Genomic DNA, 17,507 nt, shown 5'->3' on the forward strand with positions numbered 1-17,507 from the left:
TAATAATAATAATAATAATAATAGGTTTTGGGAAAGGAAATGGCGCAGTATCTGTCTCATATACCGTTGGACAGCTGAACCGTGCCGTAAGGGATGGGATGAAGGAGAGAGTGAAAGAAGAAAGGAAGAAAGAGGTGCCGTAGTGGAGGGCTCCGGAATAATTTCGACCACCTGGGGATCTTTTGTGTGCACTGACATCGCACAGCACACAGGCGCCTTGGCGTTTCGCCTTCATCGAAACGCAGCCGCCGCGGTCGGGTTCGAACCCGGGAACTCCGGATCAGTAGCCGAGCGCCCTAACCACTGAGCCACCGCGACGGGTACTAAATACTTACGAAGGGCAGAGACGCTATTATAACAAGCATCAAAACTGCACGCACGGAAGCATGCCAGCTCACCATTCACCGTCCGGAAATCGCAGGCCACAACGCGGTGCACGGCGTTGCGGATGAGAAGCCCGCTGGGGATGTCTAAAGAATGAGCTCGCCCTCAACGCCACTTCCCGCACAGGGCCATTCGTCCGGATCTTAGTGCGCAGGTGCGGAGAGACTCGATTGCGGCCATTAGTTAAACCGCCAAACCAACGGTCGATGGTAACCAGAAACGTCGACAAAGCCAGACATCGCGATCCATGGGCTTAACGCGAAAATCAGAGAAGAGGACTTTTAAGAACACCTGTCCTGGAAATATAGAGGCGACTAAGCTCGGCCGTCGTTCTTGCCAGGTGCGAACTCTTAGCACGAAGAAGGAGCTGGAGCCAGTAACCGGAGCGCCAATACGGACCACTCCGTGAGGACCAACCCAAGATGGTCGATAAAAGGAACAATTAAAGAGCAGGAAGGAGCGATCAGGAAGATGGGTGTAAGGAGAACGTGTAGCCAAAAAATAAAGGAAAGCACCTCTTTTCAAGTTACTACGGATAGATTAAAGGTCGCTTTTGCAGCTTTTTGTTTTGCCAGCTTTTTCTTGGCTTCTCCTGAATCTGGCTGACTTACTTCCTCCTCGTACTTTTGCCTCGCCCGAATAAGCTGACACCTTTTCAGCGAAATTTATTCGTACTTATAGCGCACTACGAGCGGTGGGATTTATGCGACGATCGTTAGGAGTCCAGTGATTATTGCGGCAGAGATAAGCGAAAAAAATTTAAGCAGCATTTTATTCTTCTGCTTAAGAAGGAAACCGGTGTAGGTTTTCTAACGCAATTCGAAATTCTTGAGCGACCGGCTAGTACGCACGTATAACTTAAAATAATGTGAAGGAAAGTAAAGAGCAATTAATTTGAAACCAGTCTACCTGTGCACGAAAACTGTGGTACAATAAAGCTCCAAGTACTAGGCAAAGTTAAAACTTTCGCCTCCTTTCGCACTTATTTAATAAGACAACCTGAAACAGAGTAAGTGTTTTTTTATTAAAATAATAATAAAAATGAAGGAAAAGATTTTTTCTAGCCCCGGCATCTGCCATCGATACTGAAGCACCTGAGCTGAGGCAGCGGAAATAAAGGACAGCAGGCAGAATGGAGAAATGAAATGAAAGAGGTGAGGGGACAGGAAGAGAGGATAGGGGGAGAAGTAATATGTACAAACTATTTACACAATAAGAAATGTGTCCAGGTTGTGCGCGTGATTAGTTCATTTTAGAGGAATTAAATCACACACGCGCACAGCACTGTGTTGACTACAACTGGAGTGGGGCGTCCAGTCGTTAATCGTTCAAGGTAGAACTCGCGGAGCGTTCGGTCACTGCACGTAACTACCTGGCGGAGAACAGACGGGTCGTCAAGCCCGTCTGTTCGAGGAATGCACAGAGGCTCACCAAGGTTCGCTCACGGGTGCGCGCATTGCCCTGCGGCCACAATAGCGTCTTGAGGGAGTCTGGTAGTATGCCCAGCGCCCTATTGGCCGCAAGCATATCGCGACGAGCATCGGCGAACGCGGCACAGTGAAGGAGCAGATGCTCTAGTGTTTCCACTGCACCGCATCCGTCACACACATCACTCGTCGCGATTTCGTGACGCACCCGTCGTTCCCCGGGCCGCACGCAGCCAATGCGCGCGCGGAGGATCATTACACGTTGCGACCGCGTCCTGAAACTGATATGATTACGCTTGCTGTAGTCGCTTAACGCTCTCAGACTCTACTGCATCGTGGCCTATTCTCGCAACAAGCAGGCATGAATCCGACATCTTGCTAGACGATAAAAACCAAGCCACTGCTTGCAAGGATTGTCGGAGAGGCTACGATAAAAAAAAAAAGAAATGACGAGAACGACTCATTCCTCGCTCTTCTGTTCAGTCGTTGCGTCCTCCGAGCAACCCGGAGAGAACGAGAGAGAGACTGAGTGAACGAGGAATGACTTTAATGAGAGCTCGACATGTCATCCCAACTGGAAGCTTAGCTTGCTTCTTCCCCAGTCAGTTGAATGTCAAAGTTACTTCAACTTGTACATGTACTGCAGTGCAGCTTTCGTGCTTTGTCGCTTCTACCGTAGCAGTGGCCTTAATGATGTCTCGTTGGGCCTTTTGTTTAGATTCCTAAGTGCGCTGTTAAAGATAGAAACAAAAAACACAAAAACAAAATGCAGGATTTACTTTGCGTAAAGTTTCGAAACGACTGTCCCATATTCAAAGCCAACGCGGACTTTTCGTGCAGCGTATGGAAGCGAAAAAAAAAATGGAATTCATGCTCATGCCAGGAAAGGCAGAAAACCGTTAGAGGAAATACGAAGTCCCGTGGATCCATTCTGCAAACAAATTGTTTCTCTCCAAGAACCTTGACTGTGAAAAGATAAAAGAAAATTAGATGACGTTGCTCAGGCGGTTGCTTTTAGAAAATAAAAAGGCCTGATAGCTTCATTGTTTTTTCACTTCGTATATGCTTGCCTGATAGCACGAATTTGTTACGAAATATATTTAAACTTAAAGCCTAAGTCTTAGTAAAAGTAATATGGTCAGCATTAGAAGCATAGTCCTGCGCAGCCTATGCGCCTTCAGTTAGTAAAATTCTATTTTCATAAAATATTTTGGTGAACACTAAAACTTCCAGGATAATCCTCCACGCCACTTTGAATTGATGCGTGCTCCTACGGTCACAGCAGTTTGTTCTGCCTTGCGGCGGTGGTAAGGTATCGGCAGGCTTAGTTTTTATTAATCATATTGGCGATTTTTTTTCTCTGCTTCTGACAGTCGAAGACCCCCCAGAAGGCCTGTGCCTTCAAAAAAAAAAATCGAAAGCAACCTCGCTACCTTTGGTATCAGGCCCGAATGCTTTACGATAAAAACGAACTGACCGTCATGACGAGGAAGAGCGTGAGTCAAACAAGCAACAGCCGGAGGCTATAGTTCGCTGTCCAATGTGCTGTCTCTTTTTCTTCTTAGTTGTGAGCGTCACTGAGTCCGGACAGTGCAACAATAAAAAAACACAGAGAGCGCGTAGCTCTTTTCTCGTTAATGCCTTACGATAGAAAGTGGCCGTAGGCACTGTCCTTTTGTCTTGACGCCGTGCACACCACTTCCAAAGACTTCGATTTCTTACTTATATTTTCTTCTTTTCTGCCTAGCTGACAGCGCTGTGGTAGAGACGTAACAAGCAACCATTATCCTCACCACTGTCCAGCCAGAACACATGCGTGCGTAAGAATCAGTAAAAATGGAAAACATGGAACGGTGAACAAAACCACCGGGTAATAAATCACAAATATTGAACACAGGCTTAGAGCAGTGAAGAAATGCGAACAATACACGCCTACCCGCGGATCACGTTTTTTGACGAATAATAAAGTAAATGTTCACAGAGTGATGTCCAACGACCGGCAAATACGACACCCTGGTGGCGTTTCGTAAGCGACAGGATAGGCAGCAGTGAGAGAGACAGAGAGAAATGCGGCAAAAAAACGAATGATCTAAAACAAAGGTGTTGGGCAAAACTATTATAACTCATAAAAAAACGACTTAACAAGGCGTTGCGCCAAAGGCAGGGGTACACAGGGTAGAGGTACACAGCGCTCTTGTCACTACAGAAGAGAATAAGTTTAAGAATGTTGGTGGTATATATATGCTCCTTATCATGCAATTTCCAAATCCCCAATTGAAAGTTAGCGCTTGTGCGCTCGGCTACTGATCCGGAGATCCCGGATTCGAACCCGACCGCGGCGGCTGCGTTTCGATGGAGGCTAAACGCTAAGGCGTCCGTGCGCTGTGCGATGTCAGTGCACGTCAAAGATCACCCGGTGGTCCAAATTATGCCGAAGCCCTCTATTACGGCACCTCTTTCTTCCTTTCTTCTCTCAGTCCCTCCTTTATCCCTTCCCTTACGGCGTGGTTCAGGTGTCCGCCGATATGTGAGCCAGATACTGCGCCATTTCCCCCCCCCCCCCAAAAAAAAAAATTTCATTTTCATTTTTTTGTCCGCGTCTTCTCATTCGTGCTGTCCTCTTTTGTGCGTTATTATTTCTCTTCAAGTATCTTGCCACTAAATATAAGCATGTCGGTAAGCCACGTGCAAGCTAGCAAAGAGGTCAAATTCATTGATTTCCCCTAAATGTCTCGCAAAAACTTCAGAGTACCTATGTGCTGTCGTGATTCTGTCAACTTGACATAATTCCTTGGATGAAGTCTAGTGGTCCTTCCAGGGCGTATAAAATCTGCTGCGAAAGCCGCCGGTATGCGCTCGAATGTTCTGTTTTACGTCGAGAGGCGTTAGTGGGAGCCCACCCCGAGTCGTCGTGCAAATAGAACCCATTGTAGTTACAATTGTAGTTGTCTTAGAAATCCATAAGCCAAGGCAAGCCAGGCCACGAAAAAGACGAAGACTAAAAAGAGACGAAATTAGAAGAATAGAAAGAAGAAAAAAGTAAAAAAGAAAGAGAGGATAATAAAAGAAAGAAGAAGAAAGAGAGTTAAAATGAGAGCAAGAAGAAGAGAGGAATATGGAAAGAAGAAAGACGAGAGAATGGGGAACATGCGCTGAAGTTCGCGGTGCCGATTGCAGCGCCATAAGAAACTGCTTAGCGAGAAGAGCAAGCAGTTTTGGGTAGTACTCCTAGTACCTTTCCGCGCCACCTTCAGGCGCTTATTGGCATGAGCCTCCGCGTTCTGTCGAAGGCGCACGTGCCGTGCGTCAGCTATCTGGGCTACACCGAGAGAAGCTAGGCAATGAATCCTGTCAGCCAAACGCGGGTATCTAGTCGCGCAGAATGTGTTCTCGCGTTTGCAGCGGCCCAAGCGGCTGACAAAAGCAGTTGTGAGTCACCGAATGGAAGAATTGCAGTGCCACCTTGGCAGCGCAGGTTCCCCATAGAGGGGTATTGCTGCTCTTTAAAATAATCCGTAGCCTAATTAAGCCAATTATTGTTTGCTAAGTATCCCTGATGAAGAGTCGATGCACCATTATATTCCCAATTGCAACAAATGCGCCAGTTTGTCTGTTCAAAGCGAGGTGGCGTACTAGCGACAAGCATCAGCATGCACTCGGGGAAACTAGTAGTGTTGGCGTGGAGCGAAGTGAATGTCGAATGCGCAAAACACGTCCCCGGTGTTGCCCATGAGCTCAGAATTCACGAGCGCCGCACTTGCCCGTGCGCTGTGTAATTCCTACACACCATTCGCACCCTGTTGCTACCCTGCATCCGAGATGGAAAGCTAATGTTTGCCTGGAAAGTGAAGAGTCTCGAAAAGTTTCGCGTGATGAGCAAGTCGCGAACACCGACGCTTACCGCCAGAAACATCGTGCGTGAGCAACTTCAAGGGCACAACGTTGTAATTTTAGAGGAGCCCTAGCAGGACGCGGTTATGATTTTAGCACAGCTCTAACGAGCAGTAACGTAAATCTCTGTGCACTTCAAAAGTAAATAAAGTGTTCTTGGAGAACGCACGTTCCCCACCATATGTCGGTATGAGGGGTATACACGCAGCAGTGCGACAGTAATTACACGCTGCGCAAGGACTCTGTAACGGTCGAGGATGGTTAGTGCTTGTCTAAAAAGGCCGCAAAGAAATTGCAGGCACTGACGTCGGTGAAATGCCGAAGGAGGCTCTCACACGAAGCGCCAAGCTTGCTAAGAACTGCGCGAAAACTCGCAAGACAGGAATAAAAAGGAGACATTTTGCCTTCACGGTGTACGCATCGCAAGTCGCAAATGAATAAATCTGTCATCTATCTAAGCGAAGCGGTGTACTGGCGGTCAGTCATATTACTCAGGTAAGGCATGAAGTTGGGCTAGTTGGTTCTTATGTACTAGCGGCGAGCATCAGCATACGCTAAGAGAAACAAACAATATTAATGTGGAGCGAGGTGAATATAAAATGCTTCCCACGTTGCCCATGAGCACGGCATGGAATAACACTAAACTTGCCTGTGCGCTGTGTAATTCCCACAACTCTTTCGCGCCTTTTTGCTACTCACAGCCAAAGATGGGAAGTTGATGTTGGCCGTTAAGTTTTTAAAATGGCCCTGGAAAGTTGTACGAGATGAGTGTGTCGCAAACTCCGAGGCTTACCCGCAAACATCGTACGTAAAAACTTCAAGAGCGCGAAAGTATTTGTGAAAAGCTATCATCGCCGTCGCAATTTTAGAGGAGCCCAGGCACGACCCGGCTATGACTTTGTCACTGCTCTAACGAACACAGAAGTAGATGTCCGCGGAGAACGAATGTCCCCCACCAGGTGTCGGTAGGGTAGGGCATACGCAGCTGCGCGAGTGTAATTACACGCTGTGCAACGACTCCGCAGTTATCGACGATGGTGAATGCTCATCAAAAAAAAAAGATCGCAAATAAGCGGCAGATGCTGACGTCGCTGAAATGCAGGTCTAGGGTATCATGCAGACGCTCATACCAAGCGCCAAGCTCGGTAACAAATTAGCGCAAACACATGAGATCGGAGTAAAAAAAAACAAAACATTTTGCATTCGTTTACAGCGACGCAGTGGAAACCAACAATGTTAACTTGAAGCGCCCAGCACTACTGCTTTCTCCACAAAAGCCATGGAGCTGGCGTCAGAAAATGTGAGTTGCACCCGCTAAAGCCCTAAATAGAGCGCGGTTTCTGATTGGACGACGCCCGTGTGCCCACCAATCATTAACAACGAAAAACGACAAACCTTAGGCGAGGGCCAATCATAAACCGCTCTCAAGCAAGAAAAAGCTAAAGCTGGTGCCAGCTATAGCCTTCGCGATGCTGCACAATTTAATATTGCCGACCATATTTTGCTGGCCAGCTGCTTGATCTGCTTGATAAGCAAGACTGATTCTTTGCACCTCTGGCACGTTTCGGTAAGCCAAGACTTTTCGTAACCATTCCTGAAAGCCAGCACGCCACCGTTACATCCACTTTCACAGTCGTTAATAAGCTGCACGCCACGCGAAGTATAGCTACATGTGGACGGGATACCGCCTTAACTGCGCTGGTAATGAGTGCAAATTATTTTTCATAGCTGCCAAGCGGCAGGACAGCTGCTCGCTAGCTGCCACGTACCCGTTTATTCATAACTCGACGTCAGGCCCGCGGACTCCACAGTTAACGCGCAAACCGCCAGCGTCAGCCCAGCAACACATTTTCGCTCTGTTTTCTTATCCCCAGTTTAGTCAGTGCCTCCAGCTGAAAGCGGCTCAGTTTGGAGACCGTTCGCCCCTTCAGTATAAAGTGAAATTTATCTGTACGGCGTGGCATTCAGTTATGGACTCTTGATTTTGGTGCCCTTAAGCCGTCCTCTAACGTGAATATAAAGAGACTGCGTTGTTCAGGCCTCCCGAGTTGGGAGTTTTAGGGCTCTACCCGAATCAGCGAAACACTAGACGAGCGAGAAACGCCATAAGTCCTCGTTAGGACAGGAGGACACATCTTATAGGCTCTTCTCAGAGGAGGCGTTCTTCGCGCCGTCTTCCTTCGGGTTGCGTACTTGCTTCTGGAATCAATGCAGCGAGTTTTTCTTGGATGCTGTGCGTCCAGTGAAGTTTCCCGTGACTTAGTCGCGCTAACCTTTGCTCTCTAAGGATGTTCTGGCATGTTTTCTCTTAGTATATTTATGATGTTTCTTCGCCTCTTTCTTCACCATCGTTTTATTACTGCTCGTGCTCAGTAAATTTTTCTTTATGTATTTCTTCTTGCGGTGCGATTAAAACACTTACGAAGAAAGCACGGTTTCTTGCGTTGGGTCTCTGGCGCAAACGACTCCAGCGGATCGAACGTCATGACCTTCAATTCGTCCATTAAGGTCAGTACAGCTTGCGACGCTCGACACTATACATATACGTCTGCCTAGTCTTTGATGAAAAAAAAAAAGAAAGACAACATGGTTCTCAGCACATCGCCACAAATGAATAAGCAAAAAATATAAATAATCAATGAGCGTTTGACTGCGCCATGTGTTTTCGCATTCCTTGGCGTTCGTATACCCATTACAAATTTGCTTCGTTAAAAATATCGCAGGTCAAGGAAATAAAACCCGTCCAGATGGTTTGGGTTCTCGCCGCGTTCCAGTGAGCCAACAGGCCGCTATCGTGTTGAACAAAATAAAAACTAAATCCGCCACAAAGTTCAGAGTAACGACTCTTGGCGGGCAGGAAATGTAAAAAAAGATTCACCCTAGAACAAACATGAAAAAAAAAGACAACTTTCAACGCCCTTAATGGTGGCGCACATCGTCAGGAGCTCCAGTGCTGTATGTCCTGTGTCCAGGGACTCGGAGAAGCCAACATGGAGTGTGTGCCTTATTGGCTCCGAAGGAGGATTTCGGACGAAGCTAAGTCACGCCACGGTATTGACATTTCCTCTCATCATTAATTGTAGCAGCCGTTCGAAACTCTTGAAGTCAGTTCGAAGTGGTCTCCATGTATTTTCGCCTAGCAGTGTTGCTGCCTTGCGTGTCTATCTACCTTTGTATTTAAACCAAACACAAAAGCATTCCGCTCCCAGCATTGGCGTTTGCTTCTGGCACGCTCTGAAACTGTTTCGCTCTAAGATGTGCATTGAGGATAATGTGAATTTTTCACACAACTGATTTATTGCGCTGAAGAGTAATTTTGTACCGTCTTCCCGCACGCTCTCTGTCGTCTCTGCATTGATCTCGCTTCCGCTTTCTTCACAGCCTTCATGCCTGGCGTATCGATAAAGCGCTCATTTGTGAACCATCCAATATATCGAATATTCTTCCCCTCGTGCAGGTACGCGCGTCGGAAGCTACGAAGTGAAGTTGTAGATAGCTCGAAAGCAAGCAGGCTACAAAATGCCAACACAAATGCAACCACGCTTTCGCTTCAGTCAGCGTTATCCTGTTCACAAAGGAATTTTTTAATTTTCTCTGCGTTCAGCGCCGGCGTGGCCTCGCGAGTAGCTTATTCCTGCGTCGGAATAATTTCAGAGCTGAATATAGTCGCGCAGGTGCATCGACGAGCAGGAACGCATGCTTGAGCTTCGATAGCACATCCAGCAATTCACTCACTGGATGTTTTCTGGACGTTTTCAGTAGGCACGATGCATACATCGCTGAGATAGTGCGGTCATCCTTTGCGTATTAAACTATACTCTGGCTGGCAGCATTTCCACGTTTGTCTAGCGCTTGGTCAACATGCGTATGTTCTCTGAGTCTCTCCTGAAAAAAAACCGGTGCGCGATAGTTGGGGCTCTGTTCACGCGATTTTCTCACCATATTGCTTCAAGTCTTTTCTTTCCTCGTCCAGCTGCAGCAATTGTTCTTTCCTGGTCTTTCCCTTTTACTGTTTCTCTCCTCACCCGAAGTATCTCTGAAGAACCGGTTTTCCAGTGTGGCGGCAAGGCAAGCCAATGGCTTTGGGCAAGGACGAGGCATTCTTTTACGTGACACCACCGAACGTGCCGCTGAGCTGTAGAATGTAGCGGAGGTCCTGTACTATTCAGAGACTTTCAAAGTTCTGATGGAGGCGGAGGAAAGTCATCCTTACCCTCGGGAGATTTCGAGGTTAGGGGATGCTACGAAAACAGCACTGCAGCGTCCTCAAGCGAAGTCATCATCATTATCATCAGCCCGACCCCGCCCACTGCAGAGCAAAGGTCTCTCTCATATCTCTCTAATTAACCCTGTCCTGTGCCAACCGCGGCCACCTTATCGCCACAAACTTCTTAATGTCATCCACCCACCTAACCTTCTGCCGCCCCCTGCTAGCCTTGCCTTCTCTTGGAATCCAGTCAGTGGATCTACATGCACTATGTGGTTCAGCATTCCTAATTCGTACACGACCAGTGTTTAAGGGAGGTGACGGTGAATAATGAATACGCTTAATACGAGCGCTGCTTGTGCAACACCTGATAACGTGATTAATAATTGTAACCTTGAGGGCGCCGTTACGATTAGTGAGCAGGCACTTCATGCAGGTAAATTAAGATGTATAAAGAAATGCTGTGAGATGAAATGACGCAACCAGTATGAGATAAAATAACGAAAAGATTTGCAAGAATCTTATCCAGAACCACGCGGATTTTTTTCTCCTAGCTTGGCTTAATGACCATACGCTCAGTAGTTGTACAGTTTTCATATCAGCGCTTAAGTACCTTATATTAAACCGGCACAGCTGTTGCCGGTTGTCACAAACATGCTATTTTCAACAGTCTCTCTCTCTTTTCCCGTTCCCAACGCTTCCTTTCTCGTATTTTGCAGCAATTATCACTCCCTCCATCGCTTCCCCGACAGTAATAATAATAATTGGCTTTTGGGGAAAGGAAATGGCCCAGTATCTGTCTCATATATCGTTGAACACCTGAACCGCGCCGTAAGGGAGTGAAAGAAGGGTGGAGTGAAAGAAGAAAGGAAGAAAGAGGTGCCGTAGTGGAGGGCTCCGACAGTACCGGTTTAGTTTTTTAGAAGCAAACAACGAAGGGCTTACCTCAAGAGTAAACAATTCTAACTTCACTTGGCCCCTCAACTCGCCCCTAGAACGAACGATACAGCGCGGCTGCACTTACAAATAACTCTAGTTGCCCACAAAAGCTGATGTAAACTAGGAAGCGCAAAATATCGGACGACGGACGGAGTAAGGGACACAAAAAACAGGTTCACGTGCGCTCGTGAACCTGTTTTTTGTGTCCCTTACTCTGTCCGTCGTCCGGTATTTTGCGCTTCCTAGTTTGCAACATGCATCACCAACTAGCCCGGCAGCTTGCTCTCCTGAACAAAAGCTGATACTACGCGCACTTACGTCGCTTACAGATGCGTCATGCCGCAAAGGTTGTCTCGGAAATTCCCTTGTTTTCCTCTTATTTTGCCTAAGCGAATAACAGCGATGCATCGTGCCGCGCCACCAGTATTGTTCCCATTCACCACATTGTCCGTACCACGCGGGAAGCGGCACGAGTAATGTATTCCCAAAATAGCGCTTTCTCCGTATGAGTGGCCTTAAGATAGTCGGCATCACTTGCGAGCACAAGCCAAGAAAACAGTAAAGGCATTCCGTGCGAAGCCTGCTTTGTTATGCCTATCTAGGGCAAACCTATTCTCGCATCTTTGCAGCACAGCTTATCGGTTCTTAGGGAAAGGAGTCCAGAGAAAGGAGAAGGAAAAACAACAATCGATTCAAACAACTACAAGAGACTTTCGGTAAAAAAAGGAGAAAAGAGTCTTGGAGCAAGAAACGTGCTCAGCTCCCGGATGCCCATCTAAGCTCCTTCCTACCCCTAAACTTCCGCTCTTCCTCTCCCCCGGTCGCAGATTAAATTGTCGAGGTTGCCGACTCGATGGCTCACAAGAAGCGTGCTCCGGCGAGGGGTAATGCCATTAGCTCATTGGGCAGCGGAGCCGTGCGCAGATAGGAACCAAGCGGGCCCTTCAGCGCCGCCCCGGCCAGCGTGACGCGCGGTGCCAACTATGCGTCCGCTCCTCCCGAACCACTGCATCAGAAGCGGGATTTTTGCACGCGCTGCATATCGTCAGTCGGCGGGCCTACGGGATCGATGCTGAAAGAAGCCATCACTACTTTCTGAAAGAGAGAGAGGGAAAGATGAAGAGGGAAGGCAGGGAGGTTAACTAGGACAGTGTCCCGATTGGATGGGTAGCATGGGAGGAGATTTGATAAAACGAGCGATCCGTAAGAGGAGGGCGCTTTTTATTTTAATTTGGCACTAAAAAACCTACGATTACGGTACTCCCTAATGTGAAATTTGAGCGAAATTTGAGGCAGAAAACTTGAACGACATTGCTGCACAAGACCTCTAAACTATAACACTGAACGAATGCTCCTCAGTGATGTAGAGCGGAGCGGTGCAACCCTTAAAAAACAATTTGGCAATTGGTTTTTGTGGAAAAGAAATGGCGCAGTAATTGTCTCACGTATCTCGGTGGATATCCGAACCGCGCAGTAAAGGAAGGGATGAAGGTGGGACTGACAGAATGAAGGAAGAAAGAGTTGCCGTAGAGGACGGCTCCGGAGTAATTTCGACCACGTGGGGATCTTTAACGTGCACTGACATCGCGCAGCACACGGGCGCCTTTGTGTTTCGCCCATCTCGTCAACCAATATGCGCGCCTATCACAAACGCCATCCGGTCGCCGCATTCTTGACCGACTCCACATCCAACACACCATCACCTTTGAGGAACGGGTACGAGCGCCAGAACCCTGCAGACGCGCCCTCAGGGTCCAACCCATTCCCCGCAACATGTCACACTCTGACCACAATGGCCGTCGCCAGGCTCGTGCGGAAGCACTGGAGCGACATTATGGTCGACAACAACACGTGTACTACGTGGACATTGCCACCGTGGGGGGTTGTTCACCGCAGCTGTGGTCCACGACAACACCACGGTGGCAGGACTCACTTTCCACGCCTACAGTGCAACACACGCGGAGGAAATCGCGATTGCGCTCGCACTCTCCCTCCCACAAGTGAAACACATCATTACCGACTCGAAGGGGGCCTGTCGGAACTATGAGCTATGGGAACTATGGGTTCGATACCTCCTCTCGCCTGGCGCATCCTACAAAATTGCTGTCGGTCCAGCGACCCTCCAAACTGTAACCTCATCTGGGCTCCCCTCCACCAGGGACTGCAGGGCAATGAGTTAGCCGATCAGGCGGCCCGCGCGCTCTCTCCCCGGGCACTCACACTTGCTCGGAAGCCTACTACGAGCCTACTCAACATCTAATTATATTCAAAGACATCACTACATATTATAAGGACAGTCATCGTCACTTTCCGGAACTCTGTAAGGGTCTCCGGAGAGCAGACGAACGGCTTCTTCTCAAAATTTTTACAAATACAATGCTGTGCCCGGCAGTATTGAAACACTTCAATTCAGAATTTGATGGTGGCTGCAGGCTGTGCGGAGCGACGTTCTCGGACGTTTTTCATATGGTCTGGGCCTGCCCTTCCAATCCCCACCCTTCCCAATCCTTCATCTTCCACCCTTCTAGGGAGGCCTGGGAGGCGGCGCTGCTCAGCTGCCATGACCTGCAGTCCCAACGGACCTTGGTCGCCAGGGCGCGAGCGGCGCTAGACGCCATTGGGGCTCCAGAATAGGAGCTCCACCTAGATTTTTGAGGACCTGGGCCATAGGGCCTGGGCCCAAGCACCTCCTTGTAAATAATAAATGCTTACCACCACCACCACCACCATCGAAACGGGGCCGCCGCGGTCGGGATCGAACCCGGGAACTCGTGCTGTCCCGCGTTTGCTGCTCCCTGCGAGAACGGGTTGCAACACGCTTGTCTCATTGTTTAGCCTAATCTGGGTACCCGCCCATGCGGTCAACTCTGATAACAAAGGGGCCGACCGACTTGTCCGAGGATTAACAATCTGGGAGGCTGGCCCCACGGATCCAGACGCCCTCGCTGAAGCCCCCCCAGACTTTTGCCAACCTCACTAATTTTCATAAAGAGACGAGACGCCGTTTCCCGCCTCCCCAGCCCGACCTCGGCAGAGCGCAAGCCACCCTGCTCCGCAGATTGCAGACGCAGTCAATTCCCAGCAACTCCAGGCTATCACTAATCACCAACGGGGAATACGACCTCACATGCCCAAATTGCAACAACGGAGAACCCGCCACTGAGGCGCACATCCTCTGCGGATGCGAAAATAACCCACCCCCACAGGTCCAGCTCCCTCTGCGGAAAGCTGGGACCAACTGCTCACCAAGCCAGACAAGGCCACCCAAATTGCACTCATTTCGTGGGCCCAGGACGTCGCCCTCATCTGGAGGCCACACACGGACCCACCTGCCCTAATTGCCGACACTTGTGGCAATAAATTTCTCTCTCTTTCTCTGTCTCATTGCTTCAAATAGGAAGGCTGAAGCCACGAACGACGCGCCGTTGTTCGGAGCAAGACAGGAGGCGCGTTGCCCGCACATTCAGAGTAGCGCATGCCGTCTCCATGGTAAGAGGCTCGGACTCCACAAACGGCCCCCATAGAGACCCATGTATGTGCGGACTGACGGTTTGACAGCCGATTCATGGCTGACTCAAGTTGAGACTAGCAGTTTTGTTGTGGACCTTGCGCTGATTTGAACGTAATCATTTGACGGACCCACAATCTGTGCGCAACGAATCGTCTCACTTAGGAAGGTAGTGCGTCGTTTTTCGCAAACCCTCCGATGTATGCGGCCTGAACAGGAGTGGTTGTGGCAACCGCCTCCACTGCAGACAGCTGGGTCCCGGCGCATATTCTAAGCGGAACTTCTGTATAAACGTGTCTAGGAAGTCAATACACAGCAGCCGGCGAAAACTGTACCCCCTCCTCTTTCTGCCTCAGGCGTCCGCCTTTCTCTGCTCCACCGTAACCCCCTCCTCCCCATTTTCATGCTGGCCTTCCCTTCGTTACCGCCCCAATTTTTTCATACTTCATCATGCTCGTCGCTTTGCTACAGCACTGCCTGTTACGGCAACGATACGGAAGCCAGGAATGGGCGAGTCGGCTGCGCTCAAGAAAATAATGGATATTTTTCTGCTAAGTATGAACGATTTATAAGTTAATTATAATTCTGCGATTGCCGAACATTGTGTCGTTGAAGCACACTTTAATACCAGCAATGTACTAAACCCTCACAAAATTTATTTAGAAGTCTAAAGACTAGCCATACACTTCTGTCTAAAAGCCTATACACTCTCAATAAACAAACCCCAGAGATAATGCCGGGGCTAGCAAAAATCTTTTCCTTCCTTTTTACTATTATTTTTATAAAAAAAGCTACCTAGAGAACAGTCTATAGGCAATACAAATCCTATAGACAGCTATGAAAAATCTATAGATTTATGGCAGCACACTTTTAGTAGACTTCTGCTTAAACACAGTCTATAGACTATGAATAGACAAAAATAAATATCTATAAGGAGGCAATAGAGTCTATAAGAAGTCTATAGACTGTCTATAGACCATTTTTATAAACGAAGCGGCACTCTAGCTGAGTTGCTGAGGACGCGAAAGTTGCTGTTGATGCTGGGATGGATAACTGTTCCTTCCATTTTATTCCTTATTTTACTACGAACGAGTGGGAGGCAACAAGAGGTTATTTTTGTTTAACGGATAAGGCATATTTTTTTTATCCTGGCGAGATATAACTTTTTTTTTCTGATTTTTCTCCTACCGCTACGAATGATTCAACAAATTCACCTCGGCAGAAAAAAAAACAAATATTGAAGAAGCCAATAAGGAAGAAGACATCCAAAATTTGCGAGAACGTTTTTGGAGGCTAGTTGGTGCATTACTGGAATTGATTTTTGAGCGCAGAAAGACATAGCACAGGAAGGAACGAACGAAGCAAAAGACATTGAAAACAAATCGGACAGCAAAATGATTGATCACATTCGAACATGCAGCAATTGCACTCCCGCCATTGGAAACACTGCAGTGCGGTCCAGGTGTAAGACGCAACTAGGAAGGGAGATAATAGAAGCTGATGAGATTCAAAAAGCTGGTAGCACGTGTGTCAGCAATCCCTCAATTTTGCTTTTTTTTTTAAAGAACAACCCAAAATGTCTCGCGCGGCAATAGCACTGCAACTTTGCAATTCTCTTCGTGGACCTTGGTTGAACTGATATATTCGTGTGTGAATTATTTTCTTCCACTTTGTTGATACGATCAGCTGCTGTTAAAACCAAGTTGTATGTCAATAAAAACCTGAGTTGTTAGCTCTCAGTCCTGTCAAGTTCGTTACATCCTGTGCTGTCTTTCTGAATAGAATTGGCTGTTGGGGAAAGGAAATGGCGCAGTATCTGTCTCGCATATCGGCGGACACCTGAACCATGCCGTAAGGGAAGGGATAAAGGAGGGACTAAGAGACGAAAGGAAGAAATAGGTGTCGTAGTGGAGGATTCCGGAATAATTTCGGCCACCTGGGGATCTTTAACGTGCACCGACATCGCTCAGCACACGGGCGCTTTTGCGTTTTGCCTCCATCGAAACGCGGCCGCCGCGGTTGGATTCGAACCCGGGTACCCGGGCGGGTATCTTTCTGCGTTCAAAAATCAAATCCAGTACACCTTGAAGAAAGGATAACAGTTCATCCCTAGGGCTATACAAGATTCCATGCAAGTATAACTCTGACAATCTACAGAATACTTATACACGCATGTAGGCACGTGCCTATGTATATTTTTTCAACAGTAGTAGTAGTAGTAAGTGTTTAATTAAAAAATATTAACAAAAAGGAAGGCAAAAGATTTTTGCTAACCCCGGCATCTGCCATCACCGCGGCGGCGGCACCTGAGCTGGGGCAGCGGAATTAATGGATAGCAGGGTGTTTGAAAAACTGAAATGAAAGAGGTGAGGGGACAGTAAGAAAGGATAGGGGCAGTGGTGGTATATACACCATTCACATAAGATAACAATACTCTTTTTAAACAGAACAGAATTCGTTTTGTAGTACATGAGAAATGCAACGTGTCAGCGCCGACGACGTCAACACAGAAGCGCAATGGAAAAGAAGGCAGACCTCGACGGATGGCGATATTTTATTTAGCTGTAGTAGATTCTCCGATGTTTCGGCGCGGCTTTCTAGGAAAAGCACGTCGCGAAGCGTAAAACTTAATAAATGCAACCGTAACACGATACGTACGTTGTTATATGCAGACATGAAGGTGGCTAGATATTAAAGCAGTTCACACCAACCTTAATGGTTAGCGCTATAAACTGTGCATGCATAGAAAGGTTTAGGTTACCATTACAGGAGCATAACAGAGGCTCGCCAGGCCCTTAGAGAAGCTGTATACTGTGTCTGAAAGAATTAAAATAAGCGTTCATCAGTGCCTCTAAGCATGAAGTTGATTCCTACGTGGCATCACTTTCACACCTAAGACTGAATTGCAGTGCATTTTAAAAGACCTACCATAATTTCGTTGTACTCGAGTGCTGAAGTGAAGCCGTATTAGAGTGGTTATACTCCACACCTATCTCCTTGCAAGCCTATTTTAGTCAGCTGAGTTGAAAATGCTGGGGAGAATATCGCCGCAGAGGAAAAAAAAGGAAAAGCAAATTTCCTCGTTTTTTCACTTCATCTCCAAGTGAAAAGTTCGGTTGTGCAAATCAAATCACCAAGAACCGTGTTTTTT

At 47.7% G+C, this 17,507-nt stretch overlaps 1 protein-coding gene across 9 annotated transcripts in view; it reads right to left on the reverse strand.

Moving 5' to 3' along the window:
• LOC144093441 (dopamine D2-like receptor) overlaps window positions 1–17,507 on the reverse strand; it is a 510,329-nt gene that overhangs the window by 296,931 nt on the left and 195,891 nt on the right. For 3 of the 9 annotated variants that reach the window (XM_077626815.1, XM_077626819.1, XM_077626818.1), the window contains one exon: window positions 16,631–16,708. The exons of the other annotated variants lie outside the window; for them this stretch is intronic. The gene's annotated coding sequence lies outside the window, so the exon portion shown is untranslated. The remainder of the gene's footprint in view (window positions 1–16,630; window positions 16,709–17,507) is intronic. 9 annotated transcript variants of the gene reach the window in all.

This window comes from Amblyomma americanum, chromosome 6 (genome assembly GCF_052857255.1).
Source record: "Amblyomma americanum isolate KBUSLIRL-KWMA chromosome 6, ASM5285725v1, whole genome shotgun sequence".
Lineage (NCBI taxonomy): Eukaryota > Metazoa > Arthropoda > Arachnida > Ixodida > Ixodidae > Amblyomma > Amblyomma americanum.